A 19,917-nucleotide genomic window follows, 5' to 3' on the forward strand; every position below is an offset into this window, starting at 1 on the left:
CAGATTCTATTGACTGGCGTTGTTGACGTATAGTCGCGGTATAGTAAAAAAGGGATTCAAGAGAATTTACAAAAACAAAAACTTTTCATAGGATCAGGAATCCAACAATGTCGTTAAAATAAGAGTCTCGAGATAGGCACTATCTACTTTGGATGTATAATAAATTATTTAATAATGTGCATAAAGCATGAAATATTAATCGATTATTTCCGGTAATTTAATATGTTCCGCGCAAACTCAAATTAAAAAAATATATCAAACAGACATTTACAATTTTTTTCATGAGGGTAATAATACGGAACTGTACGGAAATATTAACTTGTATGATTATTTATATTTTCAATTGAAGTTAAATATTTATTTTAATTTGAATAAGTGTTGGTTTTTCATCAAAAGACTGTGGGGTCGCAGACTTTTCCAAAATCTGCACCGCACATGTTCCTCAGCCCTTCTCTCAGTTTTTCCGATAAATCGTAAGTCAACTTCTCAGTTGATTTACGATTTATTATTTATAGTGTCCGACAAGCGATCAGCTCATGGAGCACGTAGTGCAAACAGCCGAACTTTTTCGGCTGGGGGGTTTTTTTTTATAGCAGGCCCGCGCGTGCATTTTTTGTTGGCCACCAGATTTCCGCTTTCTCTTTTCCCTCTCCGACGAATAAAAGCATTGAGTGTTCTCGGAGAGAGTGGGAAGCAAAAGCCTAGCTAGGTGATGCATCCGTGCAACCCCGGGAATGAGGAGAAGGACGCGACGCCTCGACGAGTGAGCATCGCCAACTCCTCGCCTCGCTGCACTCACTTGGTACGCGTGCGCTTGCCTCGCGTTGCTCTGTAAAGTTCGTCTGCGTATAGCACACTCATTTCTGTAACTCGACATTAAAGTAATATTTACACAGTACCACCCTCCTGAAAATTAGTTAGCAAGATCTTGGGCAAGAACTTGGGTAAGAAATTGTATAAGAAACCACATAAGAACTTATGCAAGTACTTGGTCAAGGACTTGCAAGTGTTTTTCGATTTATCCCATTACCATATACGATAAGTTCTTACGCAAGAACTCGGGTAAGAACTTGCGTAAGAACTGGCCGACTATTTTATTTTACTTAATGGGTGACAAGTTCTTACATAAGAACTTACGTAAGATCTTGTTGACTATTTTATAAAAAAAAATGAATATGCACTTTCATACTCTACCTCCGGGAATAATGATCATATGCGTTTGCATTGTACTTATTTCATAATAGTGACGAATGAATTGACAGTGATTTATTTCACCATGTATTGTATAGTTAAGATATTTTCATGCAAAAGTCTACAGGAATTATAAACTCAGGAGTTCATTGGCAACAATTCAAACTTTGTTTATTAGCTCAAATTCAAACTAGAAAAAATTATGTAACAAATAAATACATTTTCAATTATTATACGCAGTAACAGTTACCAGACTATTTTATGATAAGAAAAATCATAAACATTGATATTGCTACATTATTAAGACGCATAAAGATGGAAATGTACACGATGCGATCAAGAAAATAATAGATGAGAGCGTACAACACTCTGTATATATGCATACATTTCCATTCAAACATTTCCATTAAAAATCAGAAGATTCATTATAAGCAATCAAGGCTAACATTTTTAAACATTCAGAAAAGTGTTGACGCATATACATTGTATATTATCTTCAACTTGATCCGATGGAACTTACAAAAATAAAAATTTTAATGTAATTAGATATTTACTAACAGAACTATTGGACTTCAATTAATAAAATAACAAATTGGGTAATGGACAAATATAACTCGTATCGAAAGTTTCAATAAAAACACAAATAGTTTTCACATCATTTGTTTTGATCATGCAGAGTGTTTCGTCAACGTGAGTGATTTTACGTAGCACATCATAGTGTTGACTTGTATAATGGTGAGTGGTGTTTATCACGTTACAGTGAGTATGCTCCTCACTGCTATCAAAATCCACAATAAATTTATCCATCTTGATAAACCTTCCATCGTTTAATTGAGCAAAGGAATTATCTGAGCGGCGATTCACCTTCAAACACGACGAGTACAAACAACCGTTTTTTACCATTCGCTTATAAAATTTGCTTTTGCTTGAAAGCCCATAATTTTCACACATTTCTTTTGTTAGAGGGAAACCTTTTCCAAAGTACGTTATCTCATTAATTTTGACGCTCTTTTTAGCTCGCAATTTCAGAGTGCTTGTTAGATATGATTTTACTGCTTCCGATACATTAGGAAAAATTTTTTTTTCTAAAATCAATGTGCTACGATTGACATTGATATATCGTAGAATCTGTGTATTTACCCCTCGTGCACAGTGGATAGCTTGCAGCATGTCGTGGTTTCCCGATTCGAAAGCAAATGCTGAGTGAGACCAGAGAGGACCCCAATCGAGAACACTTTGTGAAAGATGTAGTAGTGCGTGAATATTTGAAGTCATAGCAGAAATGCCAAAATATTCCTGAGTTTTATAGACAAATTCGTGTAACATTTCGTCTGCTTTTTCAATGTCTGCAAGACTAATTTTGGTTCGTAGCAATATATGCAAAGCTGAAACGAACAGCGTCCAGTACTCCAATAAGGTAGGTGGTAATATCAATGCAAGTAAAGGTGTGCTGGTGTACAATATCCAATTTTCCCATTCTTTACACTTCCAAAATTTCGAATCATCTATTGGCCTTGACAACCGAGAAATTTGATAAGGAAATTTTACTTTTTTCAGAAGTGCCTCTATGATTGCTACGTCTTCATCCTTTAAAATAAGATTTGTTATCTGTTGACCTACTCCTGATAAACTATTATGCATATATTCTGCAACAAATCCAAATATTATATTGAAGAAATATAAATAGATCAACGGAGACGGATTTTTTATTCCATACTCAGGTTTGTATCCATCTTCTGTAGATTTCAACATGTACTCAATAGTACTTTTAGCGTCTCTAGCTGGAATATCATTTGGAACACCATCGGCGTACACAGGGTACTTCATACTACCAGCCCATTTACCTGGGTGCAAACACCAGTTACAACCGAATTTACCATTAAATTGTTTGATACCCTGCATAGGCGCTCTTGCGACTGTGTCTACGCAACCGACCAAAGTGTAACCTTTGATTGTACGCTCCTCCCCTTTTATTGTGCACTTAATTCCTTGGCTGATTTTGTTGTTCATCATGTCGACAAAAGGATCCAGAAATACCATCATATTTGGCTTTTTTCTATTGAACCACAATCCACAAGGAATTAGACTATTGAGTCGATCTTGAGGTGGAATCTCATTCACCATGAGATAAATCGGCCATACCGAAGAAGGCGCAGATTTAAAAGGAGAAGCTCCATCGGTATTGAAAGTCATCGATACATATCTATGTTTTTCCTCATCTGGTAAAGAATCAATGAATTCTCGATATTTTTTCCCATCGTAGATATCGTTAATGCAATCAACGGGAGATTGCCTTTCATTAACGACTGTGACGGTCCAGTCGCTCCCCCATTATTTATAAACATTATGATTATATAAACATTTTATGTAAATAATAAACAAATAAATAAAAAATATGTAAGAGAAAAATTAAATAAATATCAAAACAGTTGAGATGAATTTAGCGAAATAATGTAATTCCGAAAACTAAGTATCGATGGCGTGATCAAAACTTATATAGAATTAAGTATCATGTTGTAATAAGAGCACTACTGATAGCCACCGTCGTGACTTGAACCTTGAGCAAGAGGCATCAGATAGTGCTCGGAGGCGGTTATTAAATAAATTATTTATTTAATTTTAACCATGGTCTGAGAATTATTTCACGCACCGCTCGGTCTTGTCAAATCTTAAGGGTTCCAACTCGTTGAGTCTAACTATCTCAAGAGGAAAATGCGAACTTAAGAGCTTACCTTATTCCTTTCCTAGATTCATCTTAAGGGTTCCAACTCTTTGAGTCTAAACATCTCAAAGTGTCAAATGCGAACTTAAGAAACAATCTAGTTTACTATCCTCTATTCACCTTAAGGGTTCCAACTCATAGAGCCTAAACAACTCATGAGACAAAAGCGAACTTAAGTGAATAATTTACCATTCATTTTATTGAGTTTATTCGAGAGTTCATGCTATTATTATTTAGTTTTAGAATAAATTAGTTTGTTAAGACAATAATTTATAATTCACGATTTAAACTGCACTAAGTTCGAATTTATTTTCTTATAACATTGATCAAATAAATATTAATTGTTACAATGGCGCCCGAACAGGGACTTAGTCGTTAATATCGTGTTATAGATTTTGTCAATATTGTAGTTTATATATTATACTTGTAAATTTCTCGACAATTATTGAATATCATTTGAGAATGTCTAATAATCGACGCTCCATTTTTAGTTCTACTGAGAAAAGTTCAGAAACAATATTAAATGAAATGAACACCTTAGAAATGCAAGGAGATGAAAAAGATAAGAGATTCAGTAATTGGGAGGAAGCAGTCGTTAGGGAGTTACGCGAGTTAGATGAAGGTCAAGTAAGAATTAATACTGACTACAAAACAACCGCTACGTCAATGAATAACTTGTCAAATCGAGTAGATATTTTTATCAACAATATTAATAGTAGATTCGAGTCATTGCTTAGAGTCATAGAAAATAAGAATGATGAAATACGAAATTTAAATATAGTAGTCGAGAAACTATCGAAACGTTGCGACGAAAATTTCGATGATATAATTAAGACAAAAAATGTTCTACATGAAGAAGTAAAGGAGACATGCGAAAGAATAGATAAAATTAGTTCAAGTAATTGTTCGATCTTAAATGAGTCAGTGGTAGAATCGTTGAAAGCTCCGACGTTGTCGTGTCCAATTTTCGATGAAACGTATCGGTTTAGACCAATTAAATACTTAAAAGATTTTAAGCGCTATTTAGATGCGAGTCACGTTACACACGCGCAGTTGATGTGTTTGCTCTCTCAATCCATGGCATCAACGAACTCAGCATGGTTCGACTTAATCCAACGAGACATTTCCAACTTTGCTGATTTTGAAAAAACATTTCGAGATAAATTTTGGAACGCTGAAGTTCGGAGAAACATCATGCGCGAGATTGAGTTTGGCAAACATTTCAACAACGGAAAGCTAAGTCGTTACAACTATGCATTACGAAAAATTAATCTAGCGTATGACATTGACGAGAAATTGGACGAAACTGATTTACTAGAGAAGCTATCGCGACACTTTGATAAAGATGTTAGACTAATTTACCACGCGCGAAAAATTACGAAAATTGCAGAGTTCACTAAACTATTGACGTCGTTAGATAATGATGACTACCATGCAATGAAAGAAAAAAATAAACCAAAAGAAAATGAATCGAATGTCAATAGTATTCAATTCTCAAAACAAAATTACAGAAAAAATTACAAAAAATCAGAAACAGCGACGCTGGATCAGCCTTCCACTTCGGAAAACTGACCAGCGTTGCATCTCAAAAATCGGAGAAAAAAGAAAATAATAAAAGAAAGGATGCAACGTTAATTGTATGCAATTTATATGATGAAAATATTGTAAATAAATGTAAAAATCAGTTGAAAAAATGTCCGGAGATTAGAATTAATATAGAATTTATATTTGTAAATGCGTTATTAGACTCGGGTAGTGAAATTACTGCTATATCTGAGGAATTCTATAATGCGAACATTGATATTTTTAAGAATAAATCTACACTGCCAATCAGTGGCCATGTGATACGAGTAGCTACTGGACAAAAAACAACTAGAATAAACAAACAAATATTTTTAGAGACTAAGTTTGGAGAATTATCGACGTACATAAACTATGTCGTAGTACCCAAATTAGTCCGCGATTGTATAATTGGATATGATGCAATGAAATTAATGAATCTAATTCTTGATACAAAAAACGAGAGTATTACTTTTAAAATAAATAATATTCTAGGCAATCTCTCATATAATGAAGCAAATTTGAACACCTTAGAGTACTATAGTCTCGCTATCCAACATGATTTTGAAGAGGAAAATGATTTCGAAGCTGATTGGCTCTGTGATCTAACCCGACACCGAGACACTGCATCCAAGACAAGAGACGCAGTGGAGCTCAGTCGGGGGGATATCGTAGAGAAATTAAAATATTGCTCGAGTCTAACCGAAATTCAGAGATTGGAATTAATTGACTTAATATACGAGTTCAAAGATATTTTCGAAAAAAAATTAGGCCTTGTTAAGGTTTACACTCACAAGTTTAAGTTGAAAGATGAAGAACCATACTTTTCGTATCAATATCCAATACCGCTAAATGTTCGTCAAGCGGCGAGAGAAAATTTGAAAGAAATGTTGAATTTAAATATCATTCGAAGATCTAGTAGTAATTATATCAATCCAGTGGTTATGAGTATAAAGGCCGATGGCTCAGTTAGATTTTGTCTCGACGCAAGAAAACTAAATTCTAAATTAGAAAAAGATTATGACGCACCTGTAAATATGGAAGAAATTTTCCAACAGTGTTATGGCATAAATTTCATGTCGAGTCTCGATTTAACCAGTAGCTTCTGGCAAGTACCGCTAGATGAAGCCAGTAAAAAATATACTGCGTTCATTTTCGAGGGCAATACATATGAATATAATGTCGTTCCCTTCGGAACTAGCACAAGCACTGCGGCTTTAGTTAGAGCACTAAGTCTATCAATAGGTAGTTTAAGGCAATTTATAATACCATTCGTAGACGATGTTTTGTGTATTTCGGATACTTTTGAAAATCATGTTAGTCATTTGAGAACCTTATTCGAATGTTGTCGAAAAGACAATTTTACATTAAAATTTTCAAAATCGAAAATAGCGCAAAATGAAATATCTTTTTTAGGGCACATTATTACGCCAAAAGGTATCAAAGCGCAAGATGAAAAATTAAAAATTATACAAAATTTTAAAGCGCCGAAAAATTTGAAAAATTTACAAAGTTTTCTTGGATTTGTTAATTTTTATACGAAATTTGTAAAAAATTATTCTGAAGCTTGTCGTCCTCTTATGGAGTTATTGAAACAAAGTAAAGGATTTAAATGGCTACCAGAACATCAACAGGCATTTGAAAATATAAAAAAATTATTCATAGAAACAATTATGCTAAAATACCCAAATCCGGATAAAGCATATATCTTAACGACTGATGCTAGTGATCATACAATCGCTGGAGCTTTGTCACAATTAAATGACGACAATGAAGAAGAAGTCATTACATTTATTTCTCGTACTTTGAAAGGTGCTGAATTAAATTACTATACCACGGAAAAGGAATTATTAGCCATTGTATGGTCAATTTCCAAACTTGAAACATATTTAAGAAGATCGAAAGGTATAACAGTTCGGACAGATCACGAAGCATTAAAATTCTTATCTACTTGTAAATTTACAAACACAAGAATTATTCGATGGAACCTCTATCTTCAAGATTTTGACATTACATTCGAGCACATACAAGGGAAACAAAATTCTGCTGCCGATTATTTAACTAGATGTCAAACCGATGAAAACAAAGAAAAAAAAGAAGTATCGATATATGCCTTAATAAAAGAACCATCGGAAGAAATAAAAAAGATATTCAAGAACATGGAAAATTTGCAGACTAACGACATCTACTGTACAAAAATAAAAACTAAGGAAAATAAAAGTAAAGTTGAAAATGGCCTTATATACAAAAAACATGGAAACAAAGAGAAATTAATTATACCTGAAAAGGTAATCAATAGTCTTATCCTCGAACTACATGAAGTCTATGGACATGTGGGCCCCAGGAAAATTATTGAACTCTTTCAAGAAGATTTCTACCATCATAAAGTGAGAAAAAAAATAAAAGAACTATTAAAGTCATGTGATATTTGTCAACGAAATAAATATTATACACAGCCCATTTCGAGTTTGATGCAGCCGATAATTACAGATAAACCTAATCAATTATTGTCGATTGACTTCTACGGTCCACTACTTACTTCACGAGGCGGAGTAAAATACATCCTAACAACTATCGATGTTTTCAGTAAATTCGTAGTATTTTACGCAGTAAAGCGAGCAACTACTCATGCAGTTATAAAAAATATTTTTGAAAATTACTTTCCAAGATATGGAAAAGCAGAAAAAATTCTAACTGATCATGGAACACAATTCACTGCAAAGAAATGGATTGAAAAATTACGAGAAGCCAACATTCAGCATATCTTCTCAAGTATCAGACATCCTCAAAGCAATATAATCGAGAGAGTACATCGAGAATTGGGAAGATTCTTTCGAACCTATGTCTCTGACAAACATCAAGGATGGGCACACATTTTAACAAAAGTTCAAGACACCATGAACAGTGTATTCCATGAAACTATTGAGACCACTCCGATGCAAGCTCATCTGAATATTGATCCACCTCGATTTTGGCACCAAATAATTCAAGAAAAGGGAAAAAGAAAAATAAATCATGAAGAAAACATAAAGAAAATAGGAAATGTTATGAAAAAGAAATTAGAATTCAGAGCTAATAAAAAAAAATGAAAATTTAGAACACCAACAGTATGAAGTAAACAGTCAAGTGTTATTAAAATCAAATGTAAATTCAAATAAAATAGAAAACAAAGTCAAGAAATTCTTCTCACTATACGAAGGACCATACATTGTTTCAAAACTGAAAGGACCGGATACATACCTACTAAGATACAAAAATGGAAAGGAAAGAGGAATTTTTCATACCTCTCACCTAAAACCTTACCACCAAAAGGCCAACAGAGGGCTAGGAAAAATATAACAAGAAAAATCGTGCTGGGGGATGAAAATCCCTAACAATATAACAATACACAAATCCAAAATGAAAACCAAATCAATTGCTATTCAAACCAACCATCAAGACTTACGGGACTACATCCCATGGCCTAGAAAAAAGTTTATTAACTCACAAAATCTAATAATGTGGCAAGTCACTAAGAGCACTCAAACACCGAAAAAATGGATGAAAACAAAGGAAAATAAAGTAACATTGGGTCAAAATAAAATCAAAAAAGAAATAAGGAAAAAGAAACGTAAAGCAGCAAAAACAATAAAAAGAATAAAGGTCTTAACGGAAAAAATCAGAAAATTAGAAGAAGAGAGAATGATGGAGCGACCACCAACACCTGGATCTGGCTGGCTATCTTCAGCTTCAGGACTCGTCTCTTCATCTGGAAGAGGGGGATAATGTGACGGTCCAGTCGCTCCCCCATTATTTATAAACATTATGATTATATAAACATTTTATGTAAATAATAAACAAATAAATAAAAAATATGTAAGAGAAAAATTAAATAAATATCAAAACAGTTGAGATGAATTTAGCGAAATAATGTAATTCCGAAAACTAAGTATCGATGGCGTGATCAAAACTTATATAGAATTAAGTATCATGTTGTAATAAGAGCACTACTGATAGCCACCGTCGTGACTTGAACCTTGAGCAAGAGGCATCAGATAGTGCTCGGAGGCGGTTATTAAATAAATTATTTATTTAATTTTAACCATGGTCTGAGAATTATTTCACGCACCGCTCGGTCTTGTCAAATCTTAAGGGTTCCAACTCGTTGAGTCTAACTATCTCAAGAGGAAAATGCGAACTTAAGAGCTTACCTTATTCCTTTCCTAGATTCATCTTAAGGGTTCCAACTCTTTGAGTCTAAACATCTCAAAGTGTCAAATGCGAACTTAAGAAACAATCTAGTTTACTATCCTCTATTCACCTTAAGGGTTCCAACTCATAGAGCCTAAACAACTCATGAGACAAAAGCGAACTTAAGTGAATAATTTACCATTCATTTTATTGAGTTTATTCGAGAGTTCATGCTATTATTATTTAGTTTTAGAATAAATTAGTTTGTTAAGACAATAATTTATAATTCACGATTTAAACTGCACTAAGTTCGAATTTATTTTCTTATAACATTGATCAAATAAGTATTAATTGTTACACGACGTAATCATAATAATCTTGGTGAGCTTCCAATAATTCTGATATGGCAATCGACGGATCAATTATTAGGAATAGATTTTCACACGATGGACTTGATAAATCAACAGTTTTGTTGCATATTGTGCACATTACCTCTCTTTCAAGGTCTTTTGATTCACTTATATATCCAGTACAACTTGGGCACACTGCATGAAACTCAACATTAGTTTCTTCATTAAAAATTTGGTCCAATTTGTATTTTGATTGTGGTAATATTGGTTTTTCAAATATTGTATTGATTAATGCAAGAGCCTTCGACATCCCTGTCGTTGGTAAATGAAGACTTTTGCAAAATTTCAATACCATCAATAATAACTCACTAGGACTAACAGCAACAGGAGTAGATATTTTTTCAGAAAATCCCTTTGAATTGAGTAATTCTTTGAATGATTTGACTTTATTTATTTCAAGACTGTCGTCTTCGTCTTCAGAATCGAAAAAATCGTATATAGAGTCGTTCACTTCTGTCACATATTCTTGACCATCACTTTCATGCTGCAAATTGATTCGATAAAAATTATAAAGGGCAATTCAATTATCTATGCGAGTACAATATTTTTAATGAGTATCTGTGGATTCTCAAAAAAAAAACAAGTATTTTTACATATTAAATGCTTGCGAGCATCAAAAAAGTTGGCATTGACTTTTTTTTATTACTTTGTAAACAAAAAGTATAAGTTTTCTCATATAAATAGAGAATATGTTTATCTGGATATGTGTTAGGAGACTTCATACTCCTATTCAATTATCAGTATATATAAGTGGTGATAAAAAATTTACCACATATGATGTGCTGCGAAGGTCCTCAATCGTTTTATTACACAGTGACCTTTGATTGAAATACTCATCATTATTTTCCTCATGGTATGTAGGATCAAAATCATGAACATCATTGAAAAATACTTCTTGGGTCACTGGATTCACATGGTATAAGCTTATCGACTTAGAGTTTTGAGACTCCGTAGGCTAAATAAAAATAACAATAATGTAATATTTGATAGAAATATCATGTGAATTATCATATGAGACTGACGTCTGGTATATTTAATTTTATTATCTTTGTATATTTAATTTTCTTAAATGCTGCGAATCTTTATTTACCTTTGATTCAAGTTCACTGCTATCACATATTTTTGGTTTTTTCATTTGATGTTTGGCATAATTGGTCAAATCTCGAGAACTTCTGCTACCCAAGTATCTTTTATACTTATTTTTAAATACATCTGCCATTATAAATAATGAATAATAATACTTAAAAAATAATGTGACATACTCATGCAGAAAAATAAAATGAATTTGTGGTTAGTTAAGGTTATTCTTGTTTTTGTTATCTGTTGTCATAGGAATAAACACATTGAAACAATTTTCATTGGAAAATAACCTTTTTATTCAGACTGTAAAAAGTATCGTTGAGGAATATTACAATTATGGTCGTGGATAGATTAAGATATTAAAAAGTACATTTTCTTTGAAAAAAAAATTATGGTGCCAAGAATTTCCTCAGGCAGCAGTTCAGAAAGTGAAGCTGAAGTAGAAAGTGTTATGAGTATCATAAATAGAAAGCCTCAATATGCTACTGTGAGGTTCGATGGATATGATAACAAAATTTATTATGTACCTGTAAGTGACATTAGGGAAAAAATAGTCTCGGATGGGCATCCAAGAAGAATGACCTATGATCCACAAAATGATTCAGATTTTAATCGTACTCAATTTTACCATGTAAAATGGTCATGTCCACCAAATTGTTTGGAAGAGCACGAGGATCATTATGCATACTACAAGGCAAACATCATAAACCTAGGCAGTAGAGATTTTTTTTAAATAATTGATAATAGTTTAGTGATGTGGGCATTTGTTCGTAATAAGAATTATTTCTTCCAGGGAACGAAGCAAATTGTAGGGAAAAGACAAACAGTAGACGTTGCAGATTCATGAAGATGAAATCAGATGTATCTGGTACTACACAAAGCAGCCGTAGTCCTGTACAAGGTGATAATTTGACTGATACTGATGTGAGTTATCTATTAGTCACTTCTGAAACTGACTAAGAAAAATGTTAATGTTTCACATAATTTAACACTTTTATGTTAATATTTCACAAAATTATATTTTGGCACATAAATATGGACTGCAAACTAAAGAACAACAAAATTTCCAATAGTAATGAATCTTGAATGCTTCATCCAGCATGTAATATTTCTATGTAGTTTTCAGTAACCTTAAAAATGGTATATTCATTGGTTGTTGAGTTTACTGTCTTTTATCTGCTATTGAGTCATTATTGGCAACACCACATTTTAGCTGCAAACATCAACCTTGAACAGACATGGAAATTTCACAAAGCAAAGTAGTTTTGAAAATTTTTTGAGGCGAAAAATGCAGTCAACTTATCTGAGAATGCTCCATGTATTAGTTTCTTTTTATTCTTGACTTCACTTTTTATTCTTGACGATAACCTAACCATTGATATTTCTAAAAGCATTATTAAACTCTATTGACTTATGTACCGTCCCTTCTCAAAACAACTTGTATATGGATTGATATGGATACAATTGATGCAACAAATAACTTTATTAAAAGTTACAAGTGTTACAACGGATTAAAGCATGCAGAAAGCAAGCTAAGCAAACTATAAAAGCAAGAACGACAACATGAGTACCTATAATATGTTTCTGCTCCGTTTTCCGTAAAGATTATCGTTAGTTACAGTGTTGTATGACGTGAGACAAGGACTCTACTCTATACGCACAGCACTCACAGCAGTGATGCTCATCGAACGAAAAATAAATAAGTTTTCAAATTTCGCGTGTCGCGAATTAATGTCCGGCCAATGTATATGTTCTTGCGACTTTGAAGTTTCTGAATTTGAATTGATAAATCTAATGTAGATTATTAAACTTTCTAGTTAGTCAATGAATTACTATTTTTTATTATCGATCATTATATTTTACAGAATCCAAAAGAGATGCAGAAGAAAGCACAACAATCTGCGAGTTTAAAGATTCTCCAAAAAAAATGAGTCGTTGAATGATTTTTTGAAAAAAAGGAAACGACTTAGTGACACGATAGAATCAATAGAAAAGAGGAAGTGCATCGATTCTGAATTGGGTGGATCTAGTCACCAAAAATCATCAACAGCTTTTCCTGGGTCGCCTTTGGAAGAAAATCATTCAAGTACCTGAGTTTTTTTTTATTCGTCGGTTTATAGTATAAAATATTTATGTTGTGTTTTAGATGAGCCTCAACAATATATATATATATATATATATATATATATATATATATATATATATATATATATATATATATATATATAATATAGATATATATATATGATATATATATATATGATATATATATGATATATATATGATATATATATAATATGATATATATATATATATATATATATATATATATATATATCATCATGAGTTTACTATAATTTTAGCCAACTATCATGCTGCTTTCAATATTATGCGTAATCAGCAATGCACACCTGAAGCACCGCCTGCACCACGATTGCCAAGGGATGATGATGATGACTCAATGTTTAATGGTGAATTTGGAGCGAACGTTACGCGAAAATCTGTACCACGAGCAGTTTAGAAGAGTCATGAAAGACGTCCTAAAAAATCACAATATGCTCTTCCGCCAGGTACCGAGCTTTTTTTTTCATAGTTTGGTTTTCATGAGAAAAGAGTTGCATCGTTGAAATTTATAACCTTCTACTTTTCACTGTAGCACTGTATAGTATCATTTTACGTAAAAATAGCATAGTTTTCTTTAAAAGTAGTTCTACTTTTTGTGAAAGGTCTGTAGCGAAGTAATATTAATTGATTACAGTACAGTAACAATTGAAAAAAATCAAACTAACTCATTAATATGAAAGATAATTTATTGTGACAATACGCAAAATTTTGAATTCTTAGAGCATATTGATTCTATTCTACAGTTGTATTCAGTCAGTATATAATCTTATATGCATGTCTACTAATTTCAGAAAAAATTGACCTTACTCCAAATGGATCAATGTATGAAAAAGTGAATGATGATAACCAAGTATGTAAAAACTATGTCGTTTTATAAATTTATTTAATATTTGAATTTATAAACTTTTTTTTCTCAAAGGTTTACTTGGGATTAGACGTGTACGTTGATGAAGATGTGTGGTCGAAAGTTTCACGCAACAAAAAACGCCCTACAATATTTTTAAGAGATGTAGCTGAGATTATTTGGACTCCCGCAGAACTAGTTATGAGAACTTTCAATACGGCAGCATGCTCGGCTGTTACTCCAGGAATAGAAGGTCCGAGAAAAGTATTTGAAGAGGATAAATGGCAGCTAATGATCGGTAAGGAAATTTAGTTTGAGGCTTTGGAGTCACTTAAGATATAAGAGCACCATCCCCATTACATTTTAAGTTGAGAAAAATCCTTCCACTTTTGGTACGATTCCAAGAAAATCACTGAACAACTTTTAACGCGTGGAGCGGCATCTTCTTTTTTTTTTTAATTTTCTGTGCCGTCATTCTCCTATAATTTTGATTTGTATCCTTCATAACCTTTGAAAGGCCTCGTTAGAAAAAGACCCCATTTTTAATTTTGCAAAATTCATTTTGAAATAGGCTTGTTAGAATTATCTCAAGACAGAAATCAAAATTCAAAAACGACTACAGCGAAGAGAATCAAAAACGGAGAAAATGCCGTCTCGCGAGTTGAAATTCCATTTTTCTTGACCTGGAATCGTGTGAAAATTAAAAAAGTACACATGATACCACAACCTAATTACTTAATATAATAATGACTGTCGGTAAAAATTAATTAAAAAAAGATTTTTTTATGGGTGACTTGGAAACTATATGTAAATATTTGTCTCAATTTGAAATACTGATGAAAATTGAATATTCTAGCTCTTTACACCAATTATTTGAAATATTTGCGTAAAGAAAATTCCAAAGTGGATGTGGATGCGTTTCTGGCAAAAGCTGCGAGTATTATAACGCAGAAAATTCAAGATTTGAGGGCAAGATTAAGAAGAGAAGAAGAAGAAAGAAAGTACAATATCGTGCGCTCTAAAAAAAGACCGGGGAAGTCATGTAAATATATTGATCAACACGAACGCGATAATGAATAGTATATAGTTTAAGGACGGAGTACATTACATTAAATTACTATTGGAGTCCTTTTAATAGCAGTCTATACTGCCCTCTATACTCATACGTCGATTTTCTCTTTTACTTATTTGCTAATCTTTTCTTTTTAATTTTGTACATTTCCATTTTGACACTTTCAAAAAGCGTTCTGTACTTCTCCAATTGTATGTTTCAAATTGACTTTTGCTACCGTCAGACAAATTTCTGTTTCCTCGAATATAACATGTTTCTCTATACCTTTTAACTTTATTTTCATCAAATTTGGTTTCGTTAATTTGGCTTTGATAAATATACATGTATATATATATACAGAGTGTTGTACGCTCTCATCTATTATTTTCTTGATCGCATTTCTTATCATAAAATAGTCTGGTAACTGTTACTGCGTATAATAATTGAAAATGTATTTATTTGTTACATAATTTTTTCTAGTTTGAATTTGAGCTAATAAACAAAGTTTGAATTGTTGCCAATGAACTCCTGAGTTTGTAATTCCTGTAGACTTTTGCATGAAAATATCTTAACTATACAATACATGGTGAAATAAATCACTGTCAATTCATTCGTCACTATTATGAAATAAGTACAATGCAAACGCATATGATCATTATTCCCGGAGGTAGAGTATGAAAGTGCATATTCATTTTTTTTTATAAAATAGTCAACAAGATCTTACGTAAGTTCTTATGTAAGAACTTGTCGCCCATTAAGTAAAATAAAATAGTCGGCCAGTTCTTACGCAAGTTCTTACCCGAGTTCTTGCGTAAGAACTTATCGTATATGGTAATGGGATAAATCGAAAAACACTTGCAAGTCCTTGACCAAGTACTTGCATAAGTTCTTATGTGGTTTCTTATACAATTTCTTACCCAAGTTCTTGCCCAAGATCTTGCTAACTAATTTTCAGGAGGGCAGTGGGTAATAATAAGTCATTCCAACCTTCGCACCAGAACATCAATCCTCTCTCCTTACGCCAAACGCCGCTCCCCCCAAAAGACTTTCGTGTTTTGAGCACCCATTTTACGAATTCAAATTGAAAACTGATATTGATAAAAAAAATAAAATTATTGCTGCATAAGTAACCAAAATTAAATTGAACAATAATAAAAAGTAGTCTTAGAAGTGTTTTGCAAAAATATAAAAAAACATAGTTATTCTTAAAAAAATAATACAAAATACAAAAGAATACGCAAAAGAGCTGCCAATCCATTGGCAGTTAGCTTACTCTTCCAACTGTATGGATTCTACTTTTTTATGTTCTATTTCTATTATTTATAATTTTATTATAACAAATCAGCATATTAATATTTTTTAAAATAAATATATGATTCTATTCAATTGGATCGAACCTAAATAATCATTCGAAAAATATATCATTTGAAAGCTCCGCGTTATAAACGTTTTTCATTCCGTGGATTTTAATAAATTTATTACTATTAATTGATAATTTTTCATTAAAAATAAAAGTTCAATAATTTCTTGATGGTTTTTTCTTCTATAATTTCGACAATTGTAAAATTTATCATTATTCAACTTTAGTACGATAAATACGAACATTTATTTGAGATAAATAATATTTTAGTTTACTACTATTAAAACTCGCGCGTAACACATAAAAGGAAATTTTTTTTTACCGCATTAAACACAAATGGATAATAGAATTTAATTTAAATAGTTATCATAATATTTTCTAGAGCCACTACTCTACCATCTACATATAATGTATTAAATTTCAATAAAAAAGAAAATATTAATCGCATTAAAAATACTTCGTTGGAAACCGGACCTTAACATGCTCTCGGCTCGAAATCGTAAGCAGTGAAGGCAGCTACAGAGCTCCGGAGCATTTCGCAGCCCACCACTGGGCAGGACGCATATTTATTATACTACTATGGTAATACGTCATTCATACACGTCTTAGTGGAAAAGGACGCGCCCGTTATATGTTACGTAATTAGAAAGGGATTTCCCCGGTTAATAGGTTAATGTTCATATATAATATTAAAACAACAATTGTAAAATATTCATTTAATCTCAAGAACAACCTCAGAATAAAGCAACATATAACTATATATCCTTGGTTAAAAACATTATTTCTTAAATCTATACCAACATGTTCTAAAGTTTGATTGTACTTTATTGTGATTGCAAAGACTATATTTTAATACGAAATTATCAACGTTTAAAAACAAACAGATAATCTTTTCTGACGAATGCAATATTGTACGATTTATTAATTATAATACCATATTTCACCTAATAAAAGGTGAAATGGTAATTTATATAATTAATGGTGATAAAAAATCACCATTAATGTTAGATTTAAATAAATTATTATAAAAATTCAAAATCAATAATCTAATACTATTACATAAGCCTTTATTAATACTAAGATATCAGATAAGCACAACACGATTTCAATTAATTTCAATTCATCATAAGATGAAAGAGATTGAGGTGAAAGAGTTAATATAGTGAATAGTTAAATTTTTAATTATTAAAATCCTTTAGTAATAAAATACCTTTAAATTTTCATTTATTATCACAGTTTTTTGTATCTATCAATAATTTTCGTGTAAATGTTCGCAGTTGTTTCATCTAGTAAATATTATTAATAACTTTTTCATTTATTTCATTTACATTAATATTTTTGTTCAATCAATTTCAATAATGTTTCTTGCATTTATAAAATAGAATAATCGATTGACTTTCTATATTATTTCCTCTATAATATATTTCCAAATAAATATCATTCACATCTTCCACGTTATTAATTACTACAATACAATTTTTAGGAAAATGTTCAGAATTCAAATGATCGCGGAAATCATTCAATATTCGATCCATCACCAACATTTAACAAAAATTAAAAAATTTAATTTCTTGAGATAAAGCACGCATGTTAACGAAATTTTAATATCAGGCTATTGAGAGCAATAATTTATCGAAATCAACAGTTTCACTGTGCATATGTACTATTTACTTTTAGAAGTAACTGTGTAGTATCGCCTACTAAAACAATTCCCACCAAATAATTTATCGCTATTCATTATATTACGCAACGTTCTATCTATTGTTTCAATATATCTTGGAACCATAAGTGCTTCATAATCACACATTAAAATATCGGCTTCTTTTAAATAAGCAGCTTTTATGATTCTAATTTTACATTTGACAATTAATCCGAGAACGAATGGTACAGGTAATATAAATATTTTATACATTGTTTTACTTTGAGGTAGTTAATCCTGTGATACTATAGTACACACGTTTTTATTTATTTCCTTTTAAAAGATACCAAAGAGTTTCGCATAGAAAAATGTTTAATTACTAGATCGACCAAGACTATCTATAAAAAAAATAGTTACTATAACTAAGTTTCATTTTCATGTAAAACAACATTTAAATCTTCATCAGCTGTTTCCTTTTGGTTTTTATTTAATTATTGATGTCCTTCACGACCAATAGTTAAATAGAAATTTGAAATTCCATTATAAGGTAAAATTTCGTTTTGCTGCTTGCAATAAATCTTGATATTGTGTAAAATAGTTTAGATTTTTATCTTCAATTTGAATTAAAAATTCCATATCCATGAGAGCTTTAAAATAATATTTTCATTTTTATTATTTGACTTATAAAATCTTCAGACATTGCATCTTTAAAGTCTCCTCAAAGTTTATTTAGATTAACAAGATTGCAATGAATTAAAATTCATTTCAATAATCATCGTAATTGCTTAGGCATCGTAAGAACTATAGTTTCTCTCATTACATTTGTCCATTCTTGCTCACTATTAATAAAACCATAAGCTAATCAATTTAATTATAGCTCCTTTCATTCGAAATTGTAAAATTCTTAAATGAAATAACTAATTTAAATTGACTCTGATTACTGGGCATATGCACCCAACGCATTTGATACTGGTATTTTCTGTTAATCTACTTATTTACTTTATTCCCTTTGACTTCAATTTTTTGCAATATGTAATTTTTTAAAATAAGAATTTCATCATAGTAATAATATTGATGTACATACATTTAGATCTATATATTCAGATCAAAATAATCCATCAATAATAATATTAATTAATACATGCAAATCTATAGTATTATCTATTTCTGTTTGGTATAAATATTAATAGGATCTGTACAAATTGTTATATTTTGAAAAGGTAAGCGAATAATAAACATAACATTTATCTTGCAATGGTCGAGACAATATAGTGTCTAGACAAGATATTGGTTTTAGGTAACGTGTGATTCAAAATTTTCGAAGTATAATATATAAATGTGCCATATCCATAACATATACACCCGGATGAGCGAAGATTGAGGAGTGAGTGATGCAAATGTTCTACTCCTTCCCAATGAGATATCAAGGTTGCAATCTTTTCTATTCGATTCTACGAGAAACGTTATGGGAGGTGAAAAATTGTCAAAATTGCAAATTTCCCACTACTTCTATTTGTTATAAAAAATTTTATTGCAAAAAACAAGTTTTCTCGCCACATCTTGAAAAATATTAATTTTTTGGAAAAAAAGTTTATACAAAAGTTGTATATTTTTTAATTCCAAACAACTTATGTCTCTTATAATTTTTTCGATCAACCATTATTTTTTGAAATAATCGAGAAAATATGTTAGCACGCTTGGTATACCTATATGGTATGCATATATATAGCTATAGAATATACTTGAATGTTATCGCATTTATCTAT

The sequence above is a fragment of the Phymastichus coffea genome, unplaced genomic scaffold (assembly GCF_024137745.1).
Source record: "Phymastichus coffea isolate CEN01 unplaced genomic scaffold, Cenicafe_Pcof_1.1 PCOF00016, whole genome shotgun sequence".
NCBI classification, from domain to species: Eukaryota; Metazoa; Arthropoda; class Insecta; order Hymenoptera; family Eulophidae; genus Phymastichus; species Phymastichus coffea.